This window comes from Manacus candei, unplaced genomic scaffold (assembly GCF_025592945.1).
Source record: "Manacus candei isolate 608988 ecotype Guabito, Panama unplaced genomic scaffold, ASM2559294v1 h1tg000057l, whole genome shotgun sequence".
In the NCBI taxonomy this organism is placed as follows: domain Eukaryota; kingdom Metazoa; phylum Chordata; class Aves; order Passeriformes; family Pipridae; genus Manacus; species Manacus candei.
In genome coordinates, this window is record NW_026138105.1 from 15,295,365 (window position 1) to 15,315,254 (window position 19,890).

Genomic DNA, 19,890 nt, shown 5'->3' on the forward strand with positions numbered 1-19,890 from the left:
CTCTGTCCTGGTACAATTATCCTTCTAATCACTGATGGCTGCCCTCTCTGCTCCAGTGTCCCTAAACCCTGATATCCATATTCCACATCCCTTGACATCAAATGTCCAGGCCCCAGCAATAGTAACTCACTGATCTCCTCATTCTTCCTATTTCTGGACTTCCAGGAGCAGTTTTCTTGTGTTTGATTTCTTGGATCTCCAGCTCCTAGCAACATTTTTCAATAGTGCAAGTCCTCAGTGGCCACCACATGGATTTCCAAGCTTTTTTTTTTTAATGCAAATTAAAAGTCTTTAAAACAGAGGAAATTCAGCCAAATGTAAAACCAACATTAAATGGCATTCAAGCAAATGGTACTTGAAAGAGAAGGGAAAAAGATTTTCTTACATTCAAGGCTTCTTGAAATTTCTGAATCACTTCTCTCAACAGATTTTTGTTTTAAAAGGAATTATCTCAAATATTTTCCTTTTGCCATAATAACTGTAAATTATACATTCCATAATGATATCAGGTTAATAGAGATATATAAAGATACAGAACATTGCTATTTCAGAATTGGACTATTTCCTATCTAAAGAAAATACTATTCCAATTCCAAATTAGAAAGTCACCTTCAAACGAGAAACACAGATTTCTTTATGAGAATGTTGAAAAGTCCTGGTTCAATAATTTCTTCCAGAATTCCTTCAAATCTGAGTAGTCATCAAAGCCAGCCTTTCCCAGAGAATTGGGTACATTTCACTGAAGCAGCAATCCTGTAATAAACCAAAGTCCTTGAGCAACAGCAAAATTCTTGATTAAAATAAAAACTAAAATCCCTTTTCTTTCCTGTGTAGCTCCAGAGCTGAGCTCAGTGAGCACAAAGTGTGTTGCATGGCTGCCTACTCAGGTTAATTTGTTATATCCTATAATGCCCAGAGCCTGGCAACCTGACTGACCTTCCAGCCAGGTTATTCCAGAGTTTGTGCCTCTTTGACACTAGAAACCTTCCCCTTTATTCCAAAAGGTTTGTTTCAAAGAATTGGCATTTTCCAACCAAAAGACTTTTAATGACAAAATTCCTGAACAGCTCTAATTATACCCTATGGCTCAGTCTGGGGGATAATATTGTTACTCTCAGTAAAATAACCACCAGCATCCCATTCTGTGTCCCTAATCCTCAGGAACTTTGAGGGGGGAGCACTGGTGAGCACAGAGATTTAGGGGGCTGCTTCTTGGACTACCCTGGGTAAATGAAACAGCTGCTGTGGGATCAAAGCTGGGTGGAAAATGCTACAAAAGCAACTGGTTTCCATGTGCTACACAGTGAGAGAACAGACAAAGATGTGCCCACCCCACCTGTGCAGCCCCAGCTGAAGGGGGGAACATCTGAAGGCAGCAGCACCTGGGGCAGCCCAAGTGCCCCCCAGGGCCACGTGAGGGGCTGTGCCTGGGCTGGGCTTTCCTGGCACCTCATCCAGCCCTCCCACCAGTTCTGGAAGCAACTGGAGTTAACTTTCTAACGAGGATAATTATTATTATTATTATTATTACATGCACGGCTATACATATAAAACCCCCCGATCCCCGGGAGGTTTCCCCAGACTGTCCCCAAAAGCAAACATTGCCCTGGGTGGGCTATGATTGGGAACATGTGGACCCACAGCCCTGGGGCTCATTACCAGGGGAGCAGAGCCCAGGGCAGAGCTCCTTTAATTCCTTGGGTTTGGAGACTCAGCCATGGAATTACCTGGAGAGGCTGGAGCGTCCCTGGGGTGCAATCAGTCCTGCAGCGTGGGCTGGGCAGGCAGGGGAATATAATATATCCACAATATAATATATCCACAATATAATATATCCACAATATAATATATCCACAATATAATATATCCATGCTGGCAGCCTTGGGGAGCCACCCAACTGGGGAGAGAGGAATCCCTCTTAATTAATGGCATGGTGGACAACACGTTAGCAACACAAAGCCTTTAATAAACCCCGGTGCCTCCTTTTCCAGCTCGCAGCAGATGAAAGCACACCGGGATCCCTGCAGGAAAGGGGGTTCAGAACTGCTGGCAGAGCAGCTTGTGGTGAGGAGCTTTAATAGCTGCACATGGAGCTTCTGATTCCGGAGTCGATTGGAGACAAAGCTGCCTTGAAGCAAAGGAAGCAAGTTTCACTTTCAACCTTGCCCAAGGCTGCTACCCAGAGATGAAGATACCAGTGAAGAAGACTGAAATCTTAATTTAATTAACTATAATTCCCAGTGGGATGAGCTTGGGAGGTTTGGTTCAGAGCGTGTTTATCTGAATCTGAGTTAAAAGTATTGGCTTTCCAAGTCACAGTTCCAGTTTTTGTTTGGCACAGGACTGAGACATAGACTGGATGTAAAGCTCAGATTCACTCAGATTTGCCCAAAGTATAAGGGTACATAGATTTGGCTCATGTCAAAAATACATGTTTACATTTAAAGTGAATTCAGCCTTCTCCCACACTAAAAGCTATTTATTTAAACCTCTCATTTGGGTCATGTCTTTTCCATCTTATATTTCTTAGACTGCCAGGTCAAAGAGTGAGTAAATAGGTCAAATGTTTCATAAAAAATGGAATACAGAGGCAATGTGGCTAGGACTTGGACTCCAGAGCTCTAAATTAGGCATATTAGCAAAGACTGGTATGAATTACTATTTATTCTTATGCTCTTTGATGGTCTTTGCCTCCTTGAAGACCAATTTTTGGTTTAGACCAAGAAAGGACAGGAAAAGGAAATGTCCCAGCTCTTGGCAGCTGCGGAGATCCCTGAGCTGAGTTCCTGGAAGCACAAAAACCTCAGAGAGATGGGGACAATGAAAACAAAATATGAATAAAGAAATAAAATCCTCATCAGAGCCCACCAAATGCAGCAGAAAACCCAGGCATGACCCTCATGGCTTTCAGGACAATTCCTCGACTCAGAGAAGGGACACAAAGCCCAGGCTGCAGATGTGACAGCACATTTCAAAATCAAAAAATCACAAAAACAACAGAAAAACATTCAGGACTCTTCTGTAAGAAATTTAAGCATCTTGGGTCATTACACTGTCACAGGGTGACAGATGTGTCTGACCTGAGAGCAAGGCCAGGCTGTTGTGTGACACTGTGACTGTCCAACTCCACATCCTTGAGATCTGTGTAGGGCAACCTGTGAGGAAAGACTGCAGAGAGCAGCCACTGAGCACTGGCCTCACCTCTGTGTCACACACCACCACCACCCTGCCTTTCCTCCATGGCTCCCTGGAAAGCTGAGAGAGCACAAAACTCTCCAGTGAGCAAAAAAATTGCATTCCCAAAAAAGAAAGGAAAGAAGGGTCTTGTTTCAAACATGCTGCTTCATTCTTGGATAAAAGTTTTTCATTTTTCCTTTTTTTTTTTTTTTTTTTTTTGGGAAAGCAATAATTTAGTGTGGCAAATAAAAGCCCAGCTAATTTTTAAATCAGTATGTAGCCAACTCAGCCACCCAGTAGCTCTGTCCTTGGGCAATATTATTGAAGCACACACAATCTATACTAAAGTGATCAGCTTCCCTCAGGCCTGCCAAGGGGATGCGTTAGGAGAGCCCAAAATATGACAGAAGGAAATTTATGTGCAACTTTTACACATAATATCTCATTATGACTCTCCCCAATCTTTCAATTTTAAAAATAAACGGCCTTTGTAATGATTTTACCAGGAGCATGTTGGAAGGGAGATTGAAAAAGAAAAAGGAAAGTGGCTTTGGCTACAGTTAATTCTTTTGCTCTTCTCCTTCTCTCGGGTTTTTCTTTAATTTTCCTGAAGATGTTTCCACTCAATTTAGGAAGAAATGGAATTTCCCCCTCCCTGCCACCGCTCTGTCTTTGTTATGCCCATGTTTTCAAAGATGGAATGGCTGACATAATGAAGCCTATGTCAATAGCAAAGTCATTTTGACCAGTTGGTAAATAATGAAAGTTTCCACTTAATGTGCAAGCCAAGTTACCCAGGGGACCCTCCCAAGCCACCCCTCACACACTGCACAGAGCTGAGAGCTCTGCCTGGGGAAACCAGAGCTCAGCTGGGGCTGGAGGCAGAGGCTGCTCTGCCATGAAGCACTTCCGGACACTGAAGAACTGATTGCACAATCCTGTCAGCTGGTGCTTGCAGGATCAGGCCCAAAGTGGAATTAAAAAAGGGTGGAGTAAATAACTGTGCACAAACAAGACGGGGAAAGCCCCAGTGATGATTTATCTGCAGTACACAGGTGCCAGAGCTGAGCTCCAGGACTTGGGTCGATAAAGAAAGGGTAACACTGTGCCTTCCTCCTCCACTGAGATGCCAATTGTTGCACGATTTTCTACTGTTTCATTGTGGGCACCAGCAGGAATGACTCCGTGTGCTATTCCCACTGCCCAGACCACAGCCTGGGAACCCACGGGAGGTACCTGAGGTGAGAATCACTGGGAGCATTTTCGGGAACAACCTCCTCCTGTGGGGGAAGGAAAACAAACAAAGCCAAACTCCCACAGTTGTGCTGCAGCAGAGTGGGATGTTCTCAGGGTGGGAAGCAGAGTGGCTGCCAATGTACACTGAGTGTGGGGAGAGCGTTCCCAGGGCGGGCTCAGGGGCAGCCACCACTGCCAGGCAGAGAGGACTGGAGCAAATGGGAAAATATTCCAATCTGAAAAAAAAAAAAAAAAAAGAAGTTTTTTTGTTACACAGTACTACACCATGTTTCCTTTGCATCCCAAATTCCCCAATATCTTCTCAGGAGACAACAGCTCTTATGCCTGTTCCTCTTTGGTTCACCTCTTCCCCCCTCTGAAGCCCAGGACAGGGTCCTGCTGTTAACCATGGTTGCTTCATTCATCCACACATTGCTGCTTTTCCATGTGACTGCATCCTGCTTGGGTTTCATTTGTGATGTGCTTAGGAAACCAGTAGTAAAGTTATTGGTACCAAAAATCTGTAAATACCTTCCAAAGGACTCCTCGTTCTCCTCATCCAGTTGGCACTTCCCCAGTGCCTCCATCAATACCTGCCCTCCCGGAGCCAGTGGGTGATCCCAGCCCTGGGCTTTCAGCTGCAGCTTTTCTCTCAGGGATGAGCTTCGAATTATTTGAGTAATTCTGGAGAAACCGTAAAAATATTAAAGCTGGATCATGAAGTAAATAAGAAAAATGTGCATATATTTAGTAAATGGCCATGACAAAAATAAGGTCAAAACCCACAGAGAGTGGAATAAAAAAGTATACATTTTTGCAAGAAGATTGTGTATTTTCATTGTACTTCTGATGTATTAGTTCTACATTTGAAGAGCTAACTTGGTTTAGGCAGGACACATTGTTAATTTTCCTCAAGACGAAAAAAGACCGAGGTCAAAGGGCTAAACCTCAGTAGTTTATTCCAGAACAAAATAACTGGAGGTGACAACTGAACCAGGATCTCCCCAGGGTGATTTTACAGACTAATGCAGCTCTTTTACCCATCCCACCAAGGCCTGGGAACAACTGTATTTAACAGAAGGAGTCTTTCTACAGAGGGATGAAACTGAACATACTGAGCTTAGAAATGTTATATAAATATATATATATAAAGGTGAGGAACCAGTAAATGTTGGTCAACAGGGATTGTTTGTTGTAGTAGCTTTGCTGTAATATTTGTTTTGGGAGGGAATGGCTGCATCAACATTGTTACCATTAGTACTAGGGACGTAAAATACCATCAGATGAACAGAATTTAGGAGAGAGTGGCAAAAAATCATCAGCCTGGGGATCACTGTGGGCATAATGCCATCAGTGAAATCTTGAGACCTCAGTTTTCTCCACTGTAAAACAGCTACAGCCCATTAGGTTAATGAGAATTCATTTTTTTTTAGAAGGCTTCAATTTGTGTGGAAATACAAAGCACTGGACACATCCCAAAGCCATTTTTCCACTTGCAGTGTGAGGAGTTTTTTGTAGTGAGTTGTTATAATTGCATCCACCACTACAGAAGTTGGGCTTATCTCTGACACATTTTCTATGTGGGATATGAGCACATATTCATTTACAAACACATTGATCTCCAAAAGAAAAGACTCACCAGAAAGAACATTAAAAAAGATTGAAGAAAGAACATTTAAGAACATTAAAAAGGGCAAGAGGCTGGGAATGAGGACAGAGGAAGACAGGAGAGCAGAGTACACTGTGGTGGGGCTATTTCAGCCTCATCTGCTCTTTTGGAGACTTCCCATCCCAGGCCAGTGTCACACCTCTGCTCCTGGCAGGCTGACCAGAGGGGACCTGGTCTGGTACTTGGTCACAGTCACCTAAGGCAGCCAAGAAGTTCAGTGACTGCTTGTGGTTTCAAATCCCAGAACCCATGAAGCACAAATACAGGTTTCAAATGCGAGGCTGTGACCTCTCCACTCACCCATAAAACATGCCCAAAGTCATAATAAACAAAACATTACAATTCAGGGTGGCAAGGCATAAACCAGTCATATGTATTTTCTTTCTGGTCACTTAAGCAAATCTTAGCCTTTACCAAAAACTACCTCAGTGAACTAAGTTAGCAAAACAATCCTGATTACAACATAGGTTAAAAAAAAAAGTCAAATAAACTTAACCTAGAGTTTCTCATGGGATGTTTTATGTTCTCGTTGTTGCAGAGCAGAATATGGGCCAGGATAAACATGGAAGGGACACAAGTGTGATAATATAATGACACCTTTTATTAGCTGAAAGAAGGAAAAAGAATAACAGAACTTTAGATACATCAAAGGTCTTTTTTCTTCACTTTCAGGATGCAGAAAGGAAAAACCACAGCTTGTATATTCCTGACAATGCTCATCTTGTCAGGAGCATGAACTCACGTTGTTGGTTTTTCGTGTCTCTGGACAGACAGCGCGGGAGGGGTAGGGGGAGAAAAAGAGTGGCTTTGTAGGAATGCAGGGACCTGGCAGCTGGTTCTACAAGGAGACGAATTTCCAGGTCACACTTACCAGCACGAATAATAAACTGCAGAGGGTTCTGGCTCCTTCCAGTGCCACCGGGGTGACCCTGGTCAGCTGCTGTCCCGGCACAGCTCCAGCGAGCGCAGCCAGGGAAGGAGCACGGGCGGATTTTTAGGAAATACTGACTTTTGCAGGAAATTAGGATGGACATTCCTGTGTGTCTGAGGCTCATCACAGAGGGGACAAGATTCAGAGCTGCTGGATAAAACAAAAAACCCCATGCAAAACAACCAAGAGCAGATAAACCCAGGGGTGAAAGGGCTGTGCTGGCACTCTGCTGCCTGTTATCAGACACAGCAGAGTTGGTGCAGTGGGTTAATGATTTCTTTTCCATCCTCTTACATCTTTTTCAGCCCCTGCCATCATTTATTATAGCATCCTTACTTTGTTACTCAGATTGACAGAAGGGGAATAAACTTTACCCTGCAGGTGTTTTCAGGAGAAAATATCTTTTCCCCAGGAACTGGATACTAGATTTGGTGAGTAATAGCTATTTTTTCCCAGCAGTTCGTGACACTGGAGTAGCAGACACTTTTTGCCTGGGCATTTCAGATATGTTCACCTATGCTAAAAACCATACTGTAAATACACATTTTTAAATGTAGGATGTATTGCAGAGCAGTAGGTTAGAAAGAGTATTAAAAGATCTGTCCCTTACATCGATTTTAAAACATTACATTTTGTCATCCTTGGTGCAGACAGACCAAGAAGCTTAATATGTATTTATCACACGAGAACCAGATTAAGTCCATTTTACCCTTTCAAAGTAGATCTCAAACTTCCTTAGCAATGATGGCATTTTTTTCAATTGACTAAAATAAAAAAGGGATTAATAGGATTTAGGGTGACTGGAAAGAAGGAGCCATCTCTAAAGGAGATTTCAGAACACAGGCAAGGGAGATGGAGAGGCCTTTCCCAACACTTTGCTTTCTTGTTAATACTCCACCTTCATTTAGTGCAAAACTGATGCCAAATCACTTCTTTCTCTCAATGTTAGTACACATATATAAAATATGTGTATAAAATGTGCATAAAATATGTATATAGGAATTATATAGATATAGATGCAAAAAGGGAAAGCATGATGAGCCTAATGCACACAGGTATTTAGGAGGCAGCCAGTAAAGGGCTGAAGGAACAGGGGAGAAATCATCAACTAATCAGGCCTTTCAGAAGCCAAGGACAGTTCAGCAAGTGTTAGAGAGAGGGACAGGGAGGGAGAGCGACACCTCACAGTGGCTGCAGTGGCTGATGGAGGAGCTACAAGCCTTGCAGACACATGGTTGGGGCTGCAGCCCTGGTTTTTGCCCCCTGTCTCTGTTAAGCAGCATTGGATGGAACAAGGTGTTGTGTTTCTATTTTTTGTTCCAACAGCATCACTCTGAAACTCAGAGGCTCTCCAGGAAAAGGAGAACAAAGACCTGTATTTATGCCAGGAGCAGCTTCTCTGCTTTCCACTGAAGAAGGAACCTCTGGACAAAGGGCTGGGAGTGTCCCCACGTGCCATGGGAGCTGTGCAGGCTGGACCAAACTCACCCACCCCTCCGAGATCCAGCGCTCCAGGGAAAACCTGGATGAGTGTTAAAAATGGCTGGAGAGAACATGTGACATCTCCATGGATTGCCTGGAAGCCTGGACCAGAGCACAGGAGGAGTTCACCCTGTTTCCAAGGAGCACAGGGAGGATAATTGTGCTGATGCTGGGCGTGCCCAGCTGGTTCAGATCCATCAGCCACTGCCAGGCCGAGTGCCCAGGGATGGGGATGCTGCCAGTGTGTCTCTGCCTGCAGGGGCTGGGGAGGGACAGGGAGTGTGGGGCAGCAGCTGAGTCCTCGCTTGTCTCACCAGCTCTGTAAAAACAACTAGGAGAGGCAACCAAATGGCAAAAAAACCTGCCTTATAGTCCTTAAAACTGCTTTTCTGCATTCCTTCTGGTCTCCTTCCAGCCATTGAGTAAGCTATTGTTTGCTGCAGTAGTAAGCTAAATAAAAATTAAATCTTTTTAGGGATTATACAGCTTTTATTTAACAATTACTCTGCCACTAATGCTAACATGATTTAGATGTTCTCTGTTGTGGAAGGTTCAACACTGGCACATGGACACGGCGAGAATGCCCAGCTGCAAAGTCCCTCTGATATCCAATTAACATATGGGCAGTTCCATGGAACATAGTCCATAGACTTTTTTATATTTCTTTGGAGGATGAATGTTTTTGGAGACAAGGCCTACGGAGTAGGTCAAGCAACATGATGTACAACATCAGCTTTATCTAAGTGCAGTGGACCTTTATCCAGCCCTAAGTTAAAATAGTACTTTTTGCAATAAACATAATTTAAAAAAAAGGGAAACCCATTTTGTTGCCCATTTTGGGAGGGGGTGGGGGGATGGCTTCCACCATCAGAGACCCCAAATGTGTAGCTGTAGCTCACCTGTCCACGTGGTGCTGCTTACACACCAGCTGACACTGGCCTTGCTACGAGAGTGCAAAAGCAGGTGAAACCCAGGAGTGATCTATAGCACTATTTATTGTGGCAGCTTTGGGTCATTACACAGGTCACATATCTGCTTTATTGGATTAGCAGTGAACACATGTGTGCATCACACACACAGAGCAAATTCCTGTCTCTTTTGGTCTGGATTTTTGGAAGGCAGCAAGAAAATCCCATTTCTCCTTTACCATGGCAGGACAGAAAGCTTTGCCCCAGCACCTGCCAGCCTCATCCCAAATCCCTGCCCAGCCCTCCTTCAGCCATGCACAGGTGTCCCCTCGTGTCCCACTGTTGTCCCATGAACCTGAGCCACTGCTTCAGCCTCCCCCTCAAGCCACTTGTGCCATGCAGGCTGGGCAACCAGGCACAATCCTGGTTTGATGGAAATCAAAGACAAATCTCCCATTTCTGGCAAGATTAGCTGCCCTAAATCTCCATCACCAGTGCAGCTTTTTAGGAGCACAGTAATTCTCCACCAAATTGAATCTTCCCTGACAATTGGCAGCACATCAGAGACAATTCACAGGCATATTTTTTCCCCTTTCCTAACAGGAAATAGGGTTTGTGTTACATTTACAGTGACCTGGAGCTCCGGGGGCAGACTAATATCTTACCTAAACAAACAGACAGTATTTCTTCCCTGATACAGGCAGATGGTGTGGGAAGGAAAGCCAACTTGGTTGTGGCCTTCCCAGCTCCCAGCAGCAGAGTGGGAGGCGTCAACAACACACAAACCTGCGAACACCAACTCGAGGATCCTCAACACAGCCCGGGAGGACAGTTCAGAAGGTTTGGAGCTGTGAGTCATTGTTTGCACTTGGTCCTTGTTTCTGTTTGAGTGAAATTACCATTGTCTCGCCTCCTGTGCACCTCAGCAGGGGCCCCTCTTGCAGTCTGAGCTGGGGGTTTCCTCACTGCTCAACCCATGGCAAGGCAGAGAGGACCCAAACGGCCCCTTCTGCCAAACCTCTCCACCTCCCTGGAGTCTGCAGCATTTTCCCAAAAGCCTCCCACTTGCCCTTGTGGGGACAGGGAGATAATGCTGGGCTTTATTTGTGGTGGATTTAAAAAAGCAAACTCCACACTGTGTGAACCGACTCTGGGGGACAGGAACTTGCACCAGATGTCACAACTGTTCAGTGTCCGACTGACGAGAGCACCTTCAGAAATAAGAAACGCCTACATGTGCTTGCAAGAAAAATGTATTCAGATACTATTTTTCTTGGATTTCCCTCCCCTGATGCACTGCTGTCTGCTGTGCCCTGAAGTGATAGCCTGTTCATCCCTTGTAAAAATCAGAGAAACAAACCCAAACCGATGGGGAAATCTGGCGATTGCAAAACTCCACCCCACACGTGCACCACACTAACCATGCACAGGAAAAGCAGAACTGAAAAGAAGCTTCACACCCATTAATTCCAAATGCCAGAGGCACCAGAAAATGCTGTTTCAATGCTCTCCTATCCCAGTAACAGGACTGACCTCTCTGCTGCCCAAAATCCACTCAGCTCAGCAGCCACTGCTGTCCTGGTATAAACAGGCTTTGCATCACATCCTCAGCTTCCCCCACTGTGCACAGGATCAGGCCTCCTGAAGATCCCATGCTTTCAGGATACCCAAGGAGAGCACAGTTTAGAGCTGAAGGCAATGTCTCCCAGTCTCAGATATTTTTGGTTTCTAAAACACTGTGAAGAAACAAAACCTCTGCAGCTCCTCCCCTGCATGTCTGTGCCCTCATGGCAATGAGGGAGGCACAGAAAGGTGGAGGAACTCCCCAGTAACTCAGGGTGTGCACCAGTGCAAGGGAGTCCCTCTGTGCAACACCTTCCTGAGCCCTGACCCATCCCACAGGATTCCTGGCTGCATCCAACACAGGAAAAAATACACTTCAGGCTGCTGAGAGCCAGACAAAGTCTGCCTGCATAGAGGAAAGCAGAACAGTGGCAGGAGGAGTGAAATCCAGAGTGGGATAAATGTCTGCAGCAGCAAATATTCTCTGGGGGAGCAGCACAGACACGGTGTCAGAGAGGCAGAGCTGCTGCTGCAATGACTGGCTCTAAGCTGTTGTTTTGGCTTTCCAATGCAACCACAAGTCTGTTCATGTTAGGCACAGACCTCTCTCTCCCTGGTTATTTCCAGGAATCAGCCATCAGCAGCTGACAATTACAAGAGCAGTGTGAGAGCTGTGGCTGCCCAGTCTCCGCAGGTCTGAGGCTCTTGGGTCACTTTTTTCTGCAAGAGAAACAGCTGTTGACCTTTGGTTTTCCGTGTCACTCATTGCCATGGTGTCGGACAGAGGTATTTTAGGATGACCATATCTGTTTACACCCACAGTTACAACATATCCCCTACAAATCTCACTGTTAGGTGGACGAGCAGTGTGCCAGCCAGCCGTCACTCCCACTTGTGTGGATGCTCCCTAATCACTCCCTTCAGTAATTCTGCTAGGCCAGGGTTGAATTTGGGAAAGCAACTGAATTTTAACTCCCTGAATCTATTTTGGGGCCCCCAAAACCTCCTGCTGAAGCTCAGTGAAACCCTATGCCAGCCTCAAACGAGTGAGAATTTTCTGTGACTGCATCCTGTGGTTTCAGCTGGTTTTGCAATTAAGTTTGTGTCCTACTTTCGGTCTGAATTTCAGCTGATGCCATGCTCAGCTCAGATAAATCAGAACCCTAAAATGAAACTCAACCCTCTATAAGCCTCTTCTCTGAACTAACTGTTGCCCTACACCTTATTTTTTTGTTGTTATTCTTTTCCCCACCTCATTTCCAGTCAAGTCAAAGTCTCCTCTAGTCACTCCACTGCACAAGTGAAAGGAGCCTCCCAGTGTGTTTGGAGGTGGCTACCAGGCCTTTCCTTCCAAATGCACATTAATCAGTGGCTTTACTTCCAGCCCTCAGGCATTCCTGGAAATATAAACTCGAGAAGCTCTGTTCTCCACGGATGGGCTCTGAATCCTGGGCTCAGCATCCCCCAAAAATGCAGCTGGTGTGCACACATGGATGATTTCTGCCTGTGCATCAGGAGCTCAGCACACATGACAGTGTTGGTGCAGCCTGAGAAGCACTTTCTTACCTTATTGATAGTCCAGAGCATGAAAAAACAGGAAAGATAAACAAGCAGGAGTGGTTTATCCAGTGAAGAGCAGTGGTCAAGTGGCTCACAGCCTTCAAGGGCTCAAGGGCTTCCCATCTTTCCAGGAGTTTGAAGTGGAGAAGCTGAAGTTGGGGGTTCAGTCCCAGGCTGAGGCTCCAGAGGGGCCGGGCAGAGCCGCCCCTGTCGCCGCAGGTCGGGACCTGCTGGGTCCTGCTTTTGGTTTTGCAGCTGAACGTGTTGCCTCCATCTGGGTAAACAAGGAGCAGAGAAATTTAACATTACAGGCAAAATACAGGAGAGGGAAGGAGGGTTGAGCAGCTTTTGGCTACACAGCAAAGAAACTTGGTGGGATTTGGGCTTCGACTCAGTCACATCCTCATTTTTCAATCCAGACGGCAAAAAAGAGTAAATGCCCAACAACAGGGGGAAAGGGGAAAGACCTTTCAAGGATTGTCTTTCAAGGATTGTACCTTCCATGCCAGCAGCATAACCTGTGAGAACTCAATTTGATTTTAATGTGGTGGGAAGTGTGCCTGGGACTCCAAATAATGCTGTGTTGTATGTAAAGTTACACAGAGCCCAAGCTGGATGGGGCCCTGAGTAGACACAGCTGGAGAGAAAACTGCATGAGCCCCATGTAAATAAATAAATAAATAAATAAATAAATAAATAAATAAATAAATAAATAAATAAATAAATAAATAAATTTCAGTGTCGTTCAAATATTTATAGGGGTTTGTTATTATTGTTTAGGTACATTAAAATAATCCCCAGCAACATCTGTCAGTAAAGTCCTCAGCTGTATAACCTCTGTGTAATTAGTGATTTTTTATGTGTTCCTCTCTACAAATATATAACTTTCTTGCCAGTCTTATCCTGTCCTGCCTTGCCCTACCCAACATTGTCCAGCATTCCTTTCGTTCCCCAATAACCTCTGGAGAGCCTCACTCATATGGACTTCCAGGTGCATCTGATCTGCCAGATAAGACACTGAATTTGTGCATTTTGCTAAAAGGCTCCAATCTAAAAAAAGCACCTGATTAAAGCACGTCATGTATTAAAAAACCGTCTGCCTAAATAGGACTACAATCAGAAGTGTCACACAGTTAATATATTTTTAATAAAGACATTTTTAAAAAAATCAGATCCTGAATCCTGTCATATCTGGGAGTACCTGAGGATCTGCCTGGATTGCAGAGAAAGGTGCCCCACTGCAGGTCTCTCATGCTGGGCACCCCCAGTGCACATCCCTGCCACAGCAGATCCTTTCTGGCCTGTATTTCCTGCAGTGGAAATTGGGATTGAGGGAGCTCTGCTCCAGCACTGCTCCCCCCCAGGAGCTGCAGGGGCTGGGGCTTGCACATCACCCCAGGCACTGGATGTGCTGCAGGTCCTATGATGGAGTTTGGCCAACTGGAATAGAAGTAAAATATCAACTTACAATATTTTTTAAATGTATAAAGGAAATATTAATGATGGACAAATAGCAAGTATAAGTAGTGAGGAGAAAAGAATGACTGAAAAAACCCTAGAAGCCCTTACAAGCAGTTGGCATTGGTTCAGGCTGTGTATTCATCTAGATACCAGAAATCTGCCCCAAAACAAGAGAGCTGTGGAAAAGCTGGTGAAGTTTCCTTTTCTTAGCTGTGAATGTGAGCCCGTATATGGCTCTAATTTTTTTTAAGCTATCAGATAATAACAGATGCACAAAGCTTTCTCTGAGACCCTCTCCCTCACACACACACAGACATACACCACCCAAATCAGACCCAAACAGGATGGTGTGGGCAGAACAATGGGAAGCAGCTGGTGCTGTAAAACAAAACACACAAAAGGAAAAAGAAAAAGCACAAGCAAAGTGGTCAAGTAACTGTCTCCTTGTCTCCTGCCCTCCTCCACCTTTTTTTTTTTTTTTGGTAACTTGATTGCAAACCAAACCTCAAAGCAGATCTTTGGGTTGGGGAGTCAGGGCAGGAGAGGAAGGAGGAGATAACCTGCAATTTCCTCAAATCAGGTCTCCTGCATTTTCACAGAGGTAATTTGGGGAGAGGAGCTGGGCAATGGAGCTCTGTGAAAGCCCAAACTCCCTAAAATAAAGAAGAACATCTGGTGCCATCCATGGACTTTGATTGCACTTAAGCAAGGTTCTTTTCTATTCAGGATCAACTGCATTTATTATTCTTCTACTTTCAAATTGTCAAGCAGTGAGTCACAGAGTGACAAAAATGTGATGTGATTTATGGTACCCATCTTGTACAGGCAGTAATATAAAAGGTGTAAACAATATATTATTGCTGTCATTCCTGTTGGCATATTATTAAGAGTAATCAAGGATCCACTAGATTCCTCTGTCACATCCCAGTACAACATCTTTGTCTGTAGAAAATACATAAATTGGGAAAGTAACTGAAACAAGTGCAGGAAAGGCTCATGGGTTACATGCTCCTGGATCTGAAGTCAACTTCAGGTCTACTTTTTTCTCTTATCTTTTTTATCATATATCCAAAAAAAAACAAAAACAAAAACAAAAAAAAAAAACAGTTTCAGTGAAAAATCAAAGGCAGCTTTTGAAAAGTCAAAATGAGATGGAATGTTTCACACCAGACAAATACACGAGATTTGTCCTGCCAGCATAAGTACGTGAGGAACCAGCCATGTGCTCTACCCTTTTTATTCCTCTGAGCTGTGTAAACTACTCAAAACTGGAGGGCACATGTCACTCACACTGACATGCAAATCATTACTGCTTTGTCTGCCAGCAAATCTGTGTAAACCAGTGCTGAGGCCAAGTTCATTACATTGACATTTTTACCAACAAGTAAATTGAAAGGTTACATTGTTGACATACCAGATGTTATGCAAACTGCTTTTCAAACCATGGTTTCCATACATCTCTATAAATAAATAAATTAGACACTTACAAATGGTGTGTGAATCAATATATGGCAAATCACCCGTTTATACACACATAGCAAAAACTACTGTGTGTAAACCCCATATTTCACACAATGTCAAAACCTCCTTTTCCACCCAGTACTTTTCATTTTCCCGAAAATAGCTGTCATCTATGTAAATGTTTTCCCTCAAGACCAACTGTTCTTCATGGTAAGAACAGTGCATGGAAACCTGGGTGCCTGAATTAGCACATGGTGTCAGCAATGGGAGCTCAGAATCCAAGTGAGAGTTAGGCCAAGACACAGCTTTAAGGATTTGAGTCTATGTGTCTAAAAGAGTAGATTTGCATGTGATAAGTTCAGGCACACTCAGTTGTTTAATATGGATTTTCTCCAGTTTGGATTAAGCCTCAGGGTATTTTGACCCCCTCTTTCTGCATTCCCTCCTTGACTCATCTCTACCAACAAAAATAAGCAAAATGCTATTTGTCCAATGAGATACTTATTTGAGACTGACTCTGCCTTCCTGGAGATGCCAATCAGGACTGAGCTTGCAAATACAGTCTCTGTGAAGTACCTGTGGCCCAGAAGGAAATCACAAGGGTTATTAATGCAATTTTAAAATGGTGCTGCACTCCCTCAGTCTCAGGACTAAACCCAAGAGGGGCTGCACCAAGCTTGGCTTAGAAAGGCCTTCAGGTACCTCAGGCTCCATTACTGCAGGAGAGGTGCTTGGTCCCTGTTCCTCAGTGTCTCCCACTGCAATCATCATTTCTCCAGAAGTCCCCTGCAGTGCCCCTGATTTCTTGCCATGCCCAGTTTGCAACCTATGAATGGATTCCAGTGTAAATCAGGGCAAAACAGATTCATTTCCTAAATCTCCAGTTGCAGAGAAATGAGATTTCTTGGAATGATGGTGATGCCTTCTGCCAGTTGCCTCATCCCCTAATCAAAGAAATGTCATAACAAATCAGGACCTTGCATACATTCAACACACAGAATGGTTTCAATACACTCCAAAAGGCTCCTCCAAGCTGCAAGAAACCTTGATCAATGCAGCCCCTTCTCAACCAGCTGTGACACAGGACTGTGTCTTTCCCACTTTATAATTCTTTGCTGAGTGCTCATTCTGAAATTGTTTCATAACCACATGAATTTGGAGTTTTCATTTCACCCTTGGAAGAAATGTAGAGTCTGGCACGCTGACAAGTATAACAGTGTGTAAAAGCACAATTAACTTATGCTCCCACCCCATTTTTTTACATTTCTAAGGAAGCCCTGAGATTTCAGAGTGGTTGTTTTCACCTCAGAGCCAGCAGCACACGAGCCCTTCACTTCATCAGAGCCAGTCCCCCAGCACAGCCTGCTCTGCCCCCAGCACAGCCTGCTCCTGCCCCAGCACCAGCCTTCCTCAACCAGGGAAATGGGAATTAAAAAGGCCAAGTGGAGTCACACACAGCACTGACAGGCACTGTAATCCCCAGGAGTTTTTTTTTAGTACGACCAACTTTTCATTTCAAAATGTGGATTTGTCTATACCTAAACAGGCAACACCTTAGAGACTAAAGATCATACAAAGTTTTGCAATATGTTTAAGTAGAATATGCTGTAGTTATCTGCTTGCCAAGTATTTTGTGATCTTGGATTCTTGACTCACCTTGATAAGGCAGCTGAAAAGAAAACGGTGTCAGACACTCCATGTCAAGAACCCAACACTACAAATGTTTATGAACTTTGTGTCCACCTGTTTTCCAAAAACAGTTTGGGAGAGCAAAGGTGATTGTAAATGTTGGCAGAATGTGGTCCCTTCTCTCTGACCAGGACAGGCCATGTGACAGAGCAGTGGGGGGAAATGGAGGTTATTGAGGAAACTTTTTAATTAGTTTGAGGCTGTTGAAGGAGCAATGCTGGGTTCCCCATGTTGAACATGATGCTGTATCAAACCACTGCTTCCAGCTTGGTTCCCTGATGACTTCATTTTACTGCCACTTGCTTCCCTGAGATCTCTGAGTGACACCATTTAGAGGATCTCCCTTGCATTTCATCTTCTTCCTGGTGAGTGTAGACCCTGAAAACTCTTTGTGGATCTTCCAATATATCTCAGCAATTATCTGTTTTCCTTTCAGTCACCCTTGTATTGATCTTTCTTTGGCAGCTACATGTAGATATCTCACTAGCAAGTGGTGCTAACACAGATCAGAGGGGCTTTCAGATTTAATCACCTTAATAATCGCCTTAATAATCTTGAGTCAAGGAAAAAAAAAAATCCCTCCAGAGTTCATCTGTCTTAAATTCTCTTAGAGTTTGTTTTAGATATCCACCAGGCTTGCCACTTCTGAGGGAAAATAGTTTCAAACCACTATCAAGAGCCTGTCACTTGAGAAGCCCCATCCCTTGGATGGTGGCTGGAGGGAGGCACAGCCAGGGCTCACATTTCCAGCAGCATCCAATAGCTCTGCACATTTGCTTTGCTTTACCACCAACACCAGACAGACACTCTGCCAGACACAATCATCTGTATCTAGCCTGGCAACTCAGAAACCATCCCAAGCACATGTTGTGAAGAGCCTGGCTGGTAAAGGAGGAGCAGCAGCTGCAGCAAAGGATAAAACTGCACCTAAAAGCAGAACAAAACACCACCACGCTGAGCCTTTGCTCTGTTTTACAAGCCCATGCCCAGATCTGTGTAGGGCTTTAAAACTCTGTTTAAATACATAGATAAATAAATAAAAGTATTCAGCACTCCTAATGGTTGCAAGAATCACAAATTATAAGCAAAACACACCTAAACTCCCAGGACAAGCAAAGGAGACAGGGTATGTTTTATATTGGGAGGCTTTGCTCTGTGGATTCTGATTATTTTTTTTAAATTGATTGTTCATTTTTAATGGAGTTCTAATGAAACACCCTTAAGCTCTGCAGTGGTTTGCATCTATGGCTAGCAAGCCAAATACCAGTATGTTTTATTTTGCAAGTAGCATTAGAGATAAGAGAGGGTAAGATCATGCCCTGGTTTTACAGGGCTGTAAGAGGCACTTAGGGGCCATACAGTCTCCTGCTTGGCTGCCTGAAGCCTACTCTGGTCATTAAATAATGTGAAAGGCTTATAATAACAGCTGGTGACTAATCTATTCCCTTTGTACAAATGTTTTACATTTGTCACCATAACCACTGCAGAGACACAGCTCTGCTCTCCCAAACCTTCAATCTTGCCCAGATTTTTTTTTATTTACTCGAAACTGCACCACACAAGTCACCACTTGCCAAACACTATCACAACACGATGAGAGCTTACATCCTCTGGTGGGTCTGAACAAACAGATCCCAGGAGCTTTAGGGCACCAAGGTAAGAAAAAACATCTTAAGCAGGAAAAAGGAGTGGGAGAGATGTTAAAGAAGTTCTTTCTTTAAGTTAGTTGGAACTGTACTTTCCAACAGACGTTTCTCTCAGTCTGGAAGTGGAAAATAACCTAAAGTTTTGTGTGAAGAGACAAAATACCAAAACAAACAAACAAAAAAGACCAGTAGTTCACTGGGAGTTGAGACGCACCACAGACACAGCACAGCCAAAGCTCTATTGTGCAAGTCACAGCTGAGGGCTATCAGACATCAGCTTTCTGCTTTCCAGACACACAGGTCCACATTTCCCACATTTCATGGTTTCAACACATCACACATGAATTGCACATGAGAATCACACGCACCAAACATGTCTTGCTGTTGGGCCAGTGCCTTTTCCCTCTGATTAAAGAAATAGTATTCCATTTTGGGACATCCCAGGACATCTGTGGGTCATCCAAGGCAAGTGGCAAATTATTCCACTGAGTCACTTCTGCAGATGAGTTTGGGACTTAGTGAAGAGGAGCCTGACAGTGAGTGTGAACCTGGACCTGACCCTGAGTTCCTGGAGAAGCATCAGCAGCCTCCTTGTTCTAAAGAAATTGTAATTGTTCACCTTCCACTCTTTGTGGTCATTTATATATTTTACAGTGGCCTACTTCCAAGTGAAGGTCCCACCATTAACCCTTCTTCCACCCCTTTAACTGCACTTCTCATCTGCAAGGAGGATCACAGAGGAATATCTGTTCTGCAAGTGACTTTCATTTATTTCTTGGGGACTGGGTGGGCAGACCCCTTTTTCCATTGTATGTAAATATGTGCAGAGAGCACCTGAGCAGTACAAACCCACAGCTCTTTGGCAATTCTGCCTGAGACAAAACAATCCTGTGCAGGAATATGAGACACTGTCCTGTCACTCAGAGCACACAGAGTCCCTTTCTCCTCAGACTGTTTGCCTTTCTGGCAGCAGTGTGGGGAGTTTTACATCATAATCCCTCAGAAAACCAAAAATCCCAAGCAACAGAGATGATGAAACCTTTCTTCTACTTGCACAGTTTAGGACCAAAGAATATTACAGTTCCTGCCTTGAGTGAAGCCCTGCAC

At 44.1% G+C, this 19,890-nt stretch overlaps 1 long non-coding RNA gene across 1 annotated transcript in view; it reads right to left on the bottom strand.

Moving 5' to 3' along the window:
* Positions 1–1,743: 1,743 nt before the first annotated feature.
* LOC127477977 (uncharacterized) overlaps positions 1,744–19,890 on the bottom strand; it is a 67,766-nt gene continuing 49,619 nt past the window's right edge. The window contains exons 12-14 of the long non-coding RNA XR_007907080.1: positions 12,533–12,800; positions 4,945–5,097; positions 1,744–4,649 (exon numbers count right to left, since the gene is read on the bottom strand). This is a non-coding gene — a long non-coding RNA (uncharacterized LOC127477977). The remainder of the gene's footprint in view (positions 4,650–4,944; positions 5,098–12,532; positions 12,801–19,890) is intronic.